This window comes from Sinocyclocheilus grahami, unplaced genomic scaffold (assembly GCF_001515645.1).
Source record: "Sinocyclocheilus grahami isolate Dianchi unplaced genomic scaffold, SAMN03320097.WGS_v1.1 scaffold607.1, whole genome shotgun sequence".
NCBI classification, from domain to species: domain Eukaryota; kingdom Metazoa; phylum Chordata; class Actinopteri; order Cypriniformes; family Cyprinidae; genus Sinocyclocheilus; species Sinocyclocheilus grahami.
Genome location: NW_015505786.1, coordinates 479,803 through 493,137, shown reverse-complemented (window position 1 = coordinate 493,137; position 13,335 = coordinate 479,803).

Genomic DNA, 13,335 nt, shown 5'->3' with positions numbered 1-13,335 from the left:
ATTTTTGCTGTAACGCAGTAGTGTAAGGCATTACTAATCAATTTTCAGTAATATTTTACTCGGTACATGTTCAGTAATGCATGAGTTACAACACACTTTTAGCCCAAAATTTAATAGTTCAAGGAAAAAATAAAAAACAGCGAGACATTAACAATTAAAAAATGCAGCAAGTAAGTTCAATTTCCTGTTCGTGGTCAGTCAATAGCTGCGTGTGGTGTCCAAGTTTGTAAATAAAGACTAAACGACAGCTTCTGATTAATTTTTTTTAGCAATTTATTTCATTCATCTTCCTCTCGGTGGTGGAACTTTGTATTGTGTGACGTAGTCCAGTGAAGGTGTGTTTAGGGTGGGTTTTACAGGAGTGCCGCCAGGCTACTGGCCCGACAGTGGAAACGCGGCATGATTTCGGCCTCTGTGCTCGAGGTTCGAGGCCTGAGGCTATTATTATCCTTGCCTGGCTCGCTGTAAGCTCCGGCTCGCACTGGCCAGTGGAAAAGCGTCTAATGGGTGAAGATCGCAGAAGACTGTATATACGCGAGATGGACGTATGCGTATCTTGTCATGGCATTAGAGTTTACATATAGTCCTGTTGTGTCCAATATAAATAGACCCAAGCTATTCACAGATATTGCCAGATAATCTCGTTACCTCTACCATACTTTTAACAGACTTGGATCATTTGTGATTCTGGCTGTCATCCTTTCTTGCATTGTCTTGAGCCTTCCCTTTGCCAATTATAAGCTATATTGTTAGTAGCCTTGATAGCCCACAGTCATTATGCTACACCATATCACCCTCTACTGGATGTAAAATGCTCTGCAGTACGTTTAAAGTAACTCAAAAATAATACAGGAGTTATGTAACACATTACAATTCTGAGACAGTAATATTGTAAGGTAAGGAATTACTTTTAAATAACAGTAACAATTAATCTATAATGTTTTACAGTTTAGAAGTAACTTGCACAACACTATATACTACTGTATATCACAGACCCCAGACTTGACTTGAGTGGAAAATGAATCAACCGCGGTTGTGCGCGCACTTGTTTGCACATGAGCAAAGGTGTTTTTTAGGAGTCTAACTTGCAAACGCCAGACCACTGATTCGTCAAACCTGCTTTCCTGCAGTCCGTGTTCTTCTGACTTCTATTTTATTGTAAGTAACGAATATGCTTCATGGAAATGTATCGGAGTAAAAGTATACAGTTTAATTATGTATAATGTAGTGGAGTAAAAGTAAAAGTTGGCTGAAATATAAAAAACTCAAGTAAAGTACAGATACTCACAAAAAATACTTAAGTACTGTAACGAAGTATTATTACTTAGTTACATTACACCACTGTTCCTACGGCTAAATCAATTCAAAGCTGTTTACAAAGCATTATAGAGATGATTTAGAACAGAGTAGAAATTAAAACAGAAGAAATGTACTTGGGGAAAAATACATTATTAAACTATTAGTCATCCTCATAAACTCTGTACTGAAGTCTGTCTTCATTTGCTGTATCCAGCATCTTTCTCTCCCCTCAGGTAGAGTCCTGGTGACCATTTCATGACGTTCTCCCTTCATTCTTTATTTCCATCACTCGCTTTTTCTAGTTATGCCACCTAGCACCCCTCCAGCTGTGACTGTCAATCCTAAAAATGTCAAGGGGAAAAATGGTCTGACCTTGTGTTTCTTCAAGATCCAAAACATCAATCTGTTTGCAGTGAACACACTACATAAACATTAATCATAATTAAACTCAAGTGACCTGTGGTATGTGTGTGTGTGAGAGAGAGAGATTGAGAGAGAGAGAGAGAGAGAGAGAGAGAGAGAGATAGACAGAAAGGAGATTAAATGGAACATGAAGTGCTGTCTTAGTGCATATATGTTTGCGGTGACTACACTGCTATTTGGAGACGATAGTTGAATCTAAATATATTTGTACCTGAATATGTTTGGCACTCTTTTAAGATATAATTTGTATTCACCAGATAAATTAAAACTGAAAATGAGCAGATTTCAGGTTCTTGTATGCATGTAACTGATTGGTGGGAGACACTGTTATTTCTGTATCATTGAGATACTATTAGAGTTTTTGTTAATATTTTGAATTAGTTTTAAAATAAATAAGCTAAAAATAATATATTAAATATAAATTAGTTTAAATAATCTCTCTCTCTCTCTCCCTCTCTCTCTCTCTCTCGCTCTCGCTCTCTTAAAAATAAAAAAACTGCAGGTAAGAGAAGGAAATGAGAAATTGAGTGTTATAAATGGTGAGGAGGAGAGGCAAAGGGGGAGGGGGGAGTGAAGAACTAGAGAGGTGAGGGATGTATGGGGAGAGGAAGAAAGAGAAAGTGAGAGAGGCCATGGAGCAGTTCATTAGTGGCCTGGTTGAGCGTTCTCAGAGAACCATATGGGACGATCTGAGGGTGAGAAAGAAAAACCCTCCTGACAGAAATGTCAAACGACTTCAGTCCTCAAATGAAAACCACTAATTCAAAAGGCTTCACAATCGAATGCCACATTTAACTGAAGTCTCAGAAAATATATGCAGATATTCAAATATTGCTGCTCCTGCCCTTTAAATAAAAGTACTGTGGTGGCACCATGATTCAGTGATGGAATCAGATTATTTATTTATTTATTTTCTCCGTATGATTAGCAGATTCATAAAGCATGGTATTTTAATAGTACTATAAAAATAATAACACTAGTAATGACTGATATTGTGGCCAATACCAATAATACACTACTTTAACTTTAATCTTCTGTATTGGTATTTAAAAACAAAACAAAAAACAATACATAATGGCAAATTCAATGAAGGGTGCAAATTAACAGATTGTCACAGTTTATACCCTCCAGTAACGCTCCTGCTCAAAGAAATATAAATATAATATTATATATTTACCAGTTGCTCACACCCTATATTCATGGGGAAGAAAATAATAATATTTTTTTTATAAAAGTACATAAATAATATACAAACGAACAAACATTCCCATCTCCAACATGCATCTTATACTTATTTCTGATGTGTATAAGAAAGGTTTCCTTGTCTTATGAAAAGAAGCAAATACATATTTCAACATTTTAAAATACATATGGTTATGGTTAAGAAATGCTTAACAGTCAATATTAAAATTCATTCATATTAGTCTTAAAAAAAATCTAAATAACACACAAATTAATCATCCGTTTCAAGTCAATAAAGTGAATTTAGACTTCACAGAGTATAAAAAATTATTTGCTAAAATTAAATTGCATTTAACAATGTTATTGAATTATTAGTGTTTTAAAAATGTACTTTAAGTCAGCATAGATAGAGGAAAATGAACATGTACAATATATTAATTAAAAAATATATAATCAAATGTTGACTGAAAATCAATATGGTAGAAATATATCATGCATCCCGAAATAATAAAGAAACAGAATCTCCTTGTACAAGTGTTTATTAAAAATTATTAATACCAAGGCTTATATTGGTATTAAATATAAAATATTATATATTATCCCGACAAGGACCCTGGGTAACACAATTCACAATATGAGCTTGTTATTGATCTTAAGGCAGTTGGGACCACAGTCATCAAGCAAACCATTGGTAACTCACTACGCCACAATGGACTGAAATCCTACAGCGCCCACAAGGTCCCATTGCTCAAGAAGGCACATATACGGGCCCATTTAAAGTTTGCCAATGAACATCTAAATGATTCAGAGAAGGCTTGGGAGAAAGTGCTGTGGTCAGATGAGACCAAAATTGAGCTCTTTGGCATTAACTCGACTCGCCGTGTTTGGAGGGGGAGAATGCTGACTATGACCCCAAGAACACCATTCCTACAGTCAAGCACGGTGGTGGAAACATTATGCTTTGGGGCTGTTTTTCTGCTAAGGGTACAGGACAACTTCACCGCATTGGGGGGCAAATGGACAGGGCAATGTACTGTAAAATCTTGGACGAGAACCTCCTTCCCTCAGCCAGCACACTGAAGATGGGTCATGGATGGGTCTTCCAGCATGACAATGACCCGAAACATACTGCCAAGGCAACAAAGGAGTGGCTCAAGAAGAAGCACATTAAGGTCATGGAGTGGCCTAGCCAGTCTCCAGACCTCATTCCTTTAGAAAATCTGCGGAGGGAGCTGAAACTTTGAGTTGCCAAACATCAACCAAGAAACATTAAGGCTTTAGAGAGAATCTGTAAAGAGGAGTGGACCAAAAACCCTCCTGAGATGTGTGCAAACCTGGTGACCAACTACAAAAAAACGTCTTACCTCTGTGCTTGCCAACAAGGGTTTCTGCACCAAGTACTAAGTCATGTTTGTTTGGGGATCAAATACTTATTTCACTCACAGAAGTGCAAATCAATTTCTAACCTTTGTATAATGTGTTTTTTCTGGATTTTTTGGTTGGAAGCAGGGTATATACAGTATATATATATATTTAGGACCCACACAGACCACAGGGTGAGCACCCCCTGCTGGTCTCACTAACACTATATATATATATATATATGAATCAGTTTGTGGATGTCTCTTGCTTTTCATCAGACATCCAATCAGTGCTCATTAAAGAGTCTTTTGAAGCTTGTGCTCAGTGTATGATGCTGGCCTTAATGTGACCACACACACACACACACAGACGCTCATGGATAAATTGAGCGATCTTTGCAAACCAGTACATTTTACAGCTACTACTACTTATTGTCAGAGATAATGGATTGTTAGCAATAACCTCCTTCTAAGTTTGTGATTTGCATTTATTTAAGTTTTTTTTTTTTTTTTGTGCGTGTGTGCGATCATGGTGGTGTTTGCCTGAAAGAGCAGGGACAGGAAATAGTGCAGATGGTGCTGACTGACTCTGGCACTGCAGAGAGCAATCATGCTGATCAGAGCTAGTGGCAAAAACACCGGTCACACACACACACACACACACACACAGTCACAAACAATGCTGAGCATAACACAGTGCTGATGTTACCTGAATAGTTGTTTTACAAGAGCAATTATCAAACTTTGCCCCCTAGTGGTGAAGTCATGTTTGCAGATTTTAGGCACAGGTTTTTAATATTTACATATGCATTTGAAAGATTAACAAAACTAAGTATGTGTCCGAATTGCATTCTTTCTATAATATTTACAGTTCTGCATCAAAGCAAAATTATATGTCAAAACCACCAACATGGTATACTATTTATGTTGGAGTTTGAAGTATTCACACACACACACACACACACACACACACACACACACACACACATATATATATATATATACACATATACATATACTACCAGTCAAAAGTTTTTGAACAGTATGATTTTTAATGTTTTTTAAAGAATTCTCTTCTGCTCACCAAGCGTGCATTTTATTTATCCAAAATACAGCAAAAAAAAGCAGTAATATTGTGAAATATTTTTACTATTTAAAATAACTGCCTTCTATTTGAATATATTTTAAAATTTAATTTATTCCTGTGATTTCAAAGCTGATTTTTTTTAGCATCATTACTCTAGTCTTCAGTGTCACATTATACTTCAGAAATCATTCTAATATTCTGATTTGCTGCTCAAAAAACATTTATTATTGATAATCACCAGTAAATTACATAATTTAATGATTATGTGAATTAAGGTGATATCTAACACTCTTTTAGATTTCTGTCTCCACACACACACAATCTCACAAACATAGTATGTCAACATTCTTTGATCCATTTTCTCAATTTCAGATTTTTTCTTACAGCTCTCTATATGTCAGAAGTGAATGATTTTGCTGGACAGAATTACATTGTTTTTTGTATGGGGTCAGAAACTTTCACATTGATTTGTCCTTGTGTGTGTGTGTGTGTGTGTGTGTGTGTGCAGCTCCAGGACCAGAGCCATCAACATTTATGCTGTATGGCAAGGTGAGAGAAAAACATCTGGTGTTATTGAAACTGGCTTAAAAAGCACTGGTCACAAGCCACGGCCACTTAAATCCAGTACACACACACACACACACACAAAACTGTCAGACGTCTGGATTGCCTGTAAAACCACTGGTGGGATGTCAAAATCACTTACAACCACCAAACTCTTACAGAAGTGTGAGTTCTCCCTTTCACTTGGGCATAAAACCACACACACTTCCACAGAGAGAGTTCATTCTGCATCATGGTCCAAACAACCTTTCAACAAGACTGGCACCTTCAAACTGGCTCACTGGTTTCAGAAACAAACTCCCTGGGTTGTCTGCTCCGCGACTGTCTCAGCGGGTGAGAGGAGCTTCTGAAAGCTGCGCAGACTTCAACAAAGCATCTCGCACACTCACAAGACAAGCAACACCATCTGCATGTGACGGACCCACGGCCAGACATCCACTGGACCCCCTCTGATATCAGACCCTTTTCATTTCAGCTCAGTGCAACTTCTGAACATTGCACAAATCCCCATCAGAACACCACCTGCCAATTTTAATATATTTAAAGTCTATCTCACCAGGGATTAGAAATGGACATTAATGGGTCCTTGTGGACACAAATTCAAAATGAGGAGGCAACAAATTAAACTAAACATAAACTAAACTATTACGACTGTCGCGATTAAAGTGAAATGTGAAAATGAATGAAAAGTGTCAATTTGTGGCATTACATTTAGATCTGTGCATGTTGCATCAGATTTCTTTTTATGCATTTTTTAGTTGTTTTGCAGTGCTGAGCCTTGTAACCAATCACACACTTTTATGTTGAGCTTATGACTGCAGTATCAAATCAGAACGGTTTAGATGAGTCACTGACTGAGTTCTGCTTGATTGCAAATTCCTTTTCTAAAATGTTTACAATTTTAAACACTAATTTTGTTGTTATTAGTAATGGTTACAGTATTCTGATCGATTAATGCGCTAAATTTAAGTATTTGACATACAAGACAACACAGATACAATTAATAAGTTAATTATCAGAAATGTCCTTATGAAAGTTAATAGTTAACAGGAAACAAAAAAAAAAATAGTTTTTTTTTTTAGTTCCAAACCAGCATATTAGAATGATTTCTGGAGTGATTCCTGCTGAAAATTCAGCTTTGCCATCACAAGAATAATTTACATTTTAAAATGTATTCAAATAGGAAGCACTTCTTTTAAATTGTAATACTGTTGTTTATATTGTTTAGAAAAATCTTACTGAAATCAAACTCAAATAGAGTTGGTGTTTCATAATACTTGTGCTTTGACATAAAACAAACCACAAAATATAGGTTAGAGTACAATCCCATATATACACACTTTAACATTTTTATTATAAGCGAGAGAGACATACAGGGCACTCTACAGACAGCACACCTACAGGACACACACACACTGTGCCAGAAGAATATGCTCACACTCATATAGCAGGAAAAGCAAACACACAGTATACCTCAGGGCCTTTGCCTTTCACACACACAGATCACTAGAGGCAGTGCAGTTCTGTAGTCAAGGGCAGAGGAACAACTCGAACTCTGCCTGCAGTGTTGCTCCCCTGTGGTCATCTCCAACATTTTACATCGGAAACCAGAGACATCCCAAACAGAGAGTGTGTGCTTGTGCCATTGTCTCCCGTTAGCAAGGAGATGCTGCTTTGAATGTGAGATTGTTCAGAGTCGACTGTTGTGCCACCACAATGCAAAGCAAACAATTGTCTCTCTCTCTTTCTTTCTCTTACGGTATTGCGATTATGCGGCATTGATTATTTTAGATGTCTCCCATGGCTGCTAGCATTACATATGCACACATCAAGATCATTTGCTGGTACTCTGGAGCTTTGCTGGAGAGTTTTATTCATGAAGTAGCCTGTGACCCAGAGGTTACCGAGAACATCACATATATCAACACACACACACATATATATATATATACAGTGTATATATATATATATACAGTGGGTACGGAAAGTATTCAGACCCCCTTAAATTTTTCACTCTTTGTTATATTGCAGCCATTTGCTAAAATCATTTAAGTTCTTTTTTTTTCCTCATTAATGTACACACAGCACCCCATATTGACAGAAAAACACAGAATTGTTGACATTTTTGCAGATTTATTAAAAAAGAAAAACTGAAATATCACATGGTCCTAAGTATTCAGACCCTTTGCTCAGTATTTAGTAGAAGCACCCTTTTGATCGAATACAGCCATGAGTCTTTTTGGGAAAGAGGCAACAAGTTTTTCACACCTGGATTTGGGAATCCTCTGCCATTCCTCCTTGCAGAGCCTCTCCAGTTCTGTCAGGTTGGATAGTTCCAATCAGTATAATCAAACACAGCTGGACTCAAATGAAGGTGTAGAACCATCTCAAGGATGATCAGAAGAAATGGACAGCACCTGAGTTAAATATACGAGTGTCACAGCAAAGGGTCTGAATACTTAGGACCATGTGATATTTCAGTTTTTCTTTTTTAATAAATCTGCAAAAATGTCAACAATTCTGTGTTTTTCTGTCAATATGGGGTGCTGTGTGTACATTAATGAGGAAAAAAATTAACTTAAATGATTTTAGCAAATGACTGCAATATAACAAAGAGTGAAAAATTTAAGGGGGTCTGAATACTTTCCGTACCCACTGTGTATATATATATATATATATATGTATGTATATATGTGTGTGTATATATAGCCTTTATATATGACCATGCCTGCTTATACATTACCATTTATGCTATATTAGTATCTTTTTATCAACTTGTTTTCTTTCAATTAAAGAATACAGGTTTGTATTTATTTTTGGAACTGACTGATCACATGCTTCATTGATCTGAGCTTATGCTCCTCAGTTTTGGAGTGAATGTTACTAAAATTATCCAGAAAAAAAAAAAAACCTGTGCCATTTGAAAACACACAAGAAAACAAGAAAAAATACAAATATATATAATCCAATAATAATATAGCATAATGAGAGATTTACAAGTGATTTTTTTTAAACACAGGGCATTTTGACGAGCAACAGATATTTTATTTTATTCTCATTAAAAAAAATAAATAAATAAAAAAAACCTTTGGATCCTTAATGCGTAAGCAGTGTTACTGTTGTGCAAAGCCATTCGGTTTGCCAAGAAAAACTGTAATTAGGTTGGCAATTAACCTCACTATAAAATGCAGTTTATGATTATTGCAATCCCAGTGCAGCACACTTAATACAATTAACAATAATTAATAGAAAAATATGCATGATTTCATTAAGCAGATCTAAAAGTAAATCAGCAGCAAAATGAACGGCAACAACAGTGATGAAAACTTCTTCATGCATACATTAATTCTCACAAATAAGTCTCTGACAGCATGTCCTAATACCAATAAATTCGACATTTCAACCACACAATCACTTTATGAGCTGGGGTGAAAGCAGGCTTTGTAGACTTCCTGTAGGGCAGCGCAGGAAGAGCATGCCTAACGAACCTGCATCATTAATGTGGATAATTATCATATATTACTGGAATTAGCATGAAATTAGCATGGCTTCAGTCTACCTGAATGTTCGGAGACACACAAAGAGACAACAGGGAGACACTTCTGTATGTGGGCGCACTTCGGCACTATAAAACAACAAGCGCTCCTGGCCATGGTGTTATCGTCAGCATTATTATTTACGCGGCACGGAACTCTTTTGTTTTGACTGTTTATCAAAGGCTATAACGTTCACAGATTGCCCATGATAGGCACGCTCTTGTAACTGTGAATAATTTAATTTCACATTCAAATCAGACTAAATAATGAATGAGAGGAGAAAGGAATCACCCCAAGCATCTCTGTGTTTGCGCAAATGGGTAAATGTGTTTGACGCGGAGACAAGTCATAGGAGTGGTTGCTCGTGGATGTGCTATCAGAATAGAACAAGGAAAACGGTCTGGTACTTGGGGTGATTTAGAGAGTAGGCTATGTGTCAGCTGTTCTAGAGAGTAACTAAATAAAAGCATTGTTGCTAACAACTTTTGTAGAATTACATAAAGTCTGATTATGATTACATAAAGCCTGTCTCTATTACGGCACAATAGATAATTGATTCATACTAGTGAATCCTTTTTTTCTGAACGGTTCTTTCTCATATTCAGCAATGGAAAGATGATTAATTCAATAAGTTTGTTCTAAACGGCCCCCCTCTCATACGTAGCAACAGAAAAAAATATATATATATATATATTCAGTGGGTATAGAAAAGAATCATCCCCCTTTAAAATAATCACAATTTGTTGCTTTGCTGGATTAAACAATCTGAATCACTGAGTTGGAAAAAGGATCACCCCCTCCTAAAAATGACTTGTAAACTCAATCAGGTGTAGTTAATCACCTTCTCAATTATATACAAAGCTATTTGACATTCAACTGTGACCAGCTGTGGTCATTTTGATTAGCTCAGCATGAAAATAGCTTTCCTGGAGCATTTCAGTCCTTGGTAGTGCAACTGAAGCAAACAATCAACTATGTGAAAAGGTCAAATAGATGTGCAAAGTTAGTAGAGACATATTCCAACAGACTAAAGGCTGTAATTAAAGCAAAAGGTGGTTCAACAAAATACTGACACAAGGGGTGATCCTTTTTCCAACTGAGTGATTCAGTTTTTTTTATATATATATATATATATATATATATTTGTCTGATATGTTGGTGTTATATGTTTCACTTGGATGTTATAAGTTGCACTGAGTAAATACAGCTGGATAAAACAAAATGTGTGTCTGTCTTCATTTCATTTGGTTGCTTTCAGGCTGCAAAGCAACAAAATGTGATTATCTTAAAGGGGGTGAAGGTGGGGGTATATTTTATATATACATACAGTGACAACGTGATGTTACATGTGTCCCATACTTGGAATTTGTGCTCTGCTTTTAACCTCTCCATGTGCACACTTGGATGCACACACAGCAGTGAGTAGTGAGCAAACACACACACACCCACCCGGAGCAGTGGGCAGCCATTTTTGCTGCGGCACCCGGGGAGCAGTTGGGGGTTTGGTGCCTTGCTCAAGGGTCAACCCGAAACCTTTGGTTTTAATTCAAGTTTATTTGTATAGCGCTTTTCACGATACAAATCGTTGCAAAGCAACTTTACAGCAAATTAAGTTTCTACAATATTTAGTGGTAGCCTATTAGTGGTGACTGTCAGTTAATGTACATATGGCAGAAATGTACGGAAAAATCAATTAAAGACGTAATCAATTAAAGACGTAATGAAACAGATGATGAACACTATTAACAGCAATTATTATATGCAATCAAACTTATAGCAACATTTGGTAGTTCTGTATGTTGTTTCGGGGTTGGCATCATCTGAGGTCCTCTGAGGGTTTGGCATCATCTCTTCTCGTGTGTTCTGGATCCAGACTGAAGCTTGTGTAAATCCTAGTGGACTACCTGTAGCTTGTTTATTGAAGATGCAGGACAACCAGCTAGCAGTGTATTACAATAGTCCAGTCTAGAGGTCATGAATGCATGAACTAGCTTTTCTGCATCAGAAACAGGTAACATGTTTCGTAACTTGACAATGTTTCTAAGATTGAAGAATGCTGTTTTTGTAACATGGGAAATACGATTGTCAAAATACAAGTTGCTATTTAATATAACACCCAGATTTTTGACTGTAGAGGAAGTAACAGTACATCTGTCTAGTTGCAAATTGTAATCCAAGAGATTCTGTATACTGTCTTTTGTTCCAATAAATAATATCTCTGTCTTATCCGAATTTAATAAGATAAAATTACTTTTACATTTTTAACACACTATGTTAGCTTAGATAATTTAGAAGTTTCAGCTGGTCTTGAGTATCATCAGCATAACAGTGGAAACTAATCCCATATTTTCTAATATAGTACCAAGGGGCAACATGTATATTGAAAATAGCAGAGGACCTAGGACAGATCCTTGTGGCACTCCATATTTTACTGGTGATAATTGAGATGACTCCCCATTTAAATGAACAAAGTGGTAGCGATCGGACAGGTAGGATCTAAACCATCTTAAAGCCTGCCCTTTGTATGTAATCGCTGTATGTAATCGATCTATGAGTATGTCATGATCTATAGTGTCGAACACAGCACTAAGATCAAGTAAAACTAGCAATGAGATGCAGCCTTAGTCTGACGCAAGAAGCAAGTCATTTGTAATTTTAACAAGTGCAGTTTCTGTGCTATGGTGGAGCCTGAAACCTTACTGAAATTCTTCATAGATATATTTTTTTGCAGGAAGGAGCACAATTGCGCAGACACAACTTTTTCTAAAATTTTAGACATAAAAGGAAGATTTGAAATGGGTCTGTAATTTGTCAGTTCACTAGGATCTAGTTGTGGTTTCTTAATAAGAGGCTTAATAACCGCCAACTTGAATGGTTTTGGGACGTGACCTAAAGACAACGACGAGTTAATAATATTGAGAAGCGGTTCTTCTGCTACAGGTAACAACTCTTTCAGTAATTTAGTAATTTAGTGATCTAACAGGCATGTTGTTGGTTTAGATGCAGTGATAAGTTTATTTAGCTCTTCCTGTCCTATAGTTGTATAGTTGTAAAGTTTATCTTTTGGTGCGATGAATGAAGCTAAAGTATTATACGCTGTAGAATCTACATTTGTTATTGTATTTCTGATGTTATATATTTTATCAGTGAAGAAATTCATAAAGTCATTACTATTAAACTGTGCGGGAATATTTAGATCGGGTGGCGTCTAGTTATTTGTTAATCTAGCCACTGTGCTAAATAAAAACCTAGGATTGTTTTGGTTATTTTCTATGAGTTTGTGGATATGCTCGGCCCTGGCAGCTTTTAGAGCCTGTCTATAGCTGGACATACTGTTTTTCCACGCAATTCTAAAAACTTCCAAGTTAGTTTTTCTCCATTTGCGCTCAAGACTACGAGTTTTTTTCTTGAGAGAATGGGTATTACTGTTGTACCATGGCGCAGTACGTTTTTCTCTAACCTTTTTCAATTTGATGGGGGCAACAGCTTCTAATGTATTAGAGAAGATAGTGCCCATGTTGCTAGTTATTTCGTCTAGTTCATGTGTACTTATTGGTACACAGAGCAGTTGAGATAAATCAGGCAGGTTATTTGTGAATCTGTCTTTGGTGCCTGGAACAATAGTTCTGCCCGGACGATAACACGGAGCCATATAGTTAATATTAGTAATACGCAGCATGCACGATACAAGGAAATGGTCAGTAACATCATCGCTTTGAGGTACGATATCTATATCAGTAAGATCAATTCCATGCGATATAATTAAATCTAGCGTATGATTAAAACGATGAGTGGGCCCGGTAACATTTTGCTTGACTCCAAAAGAGTTTATTAGGTCAGTAAACGCAAGTCCTAATGCATAATTTGTATTATCAACGTGAAT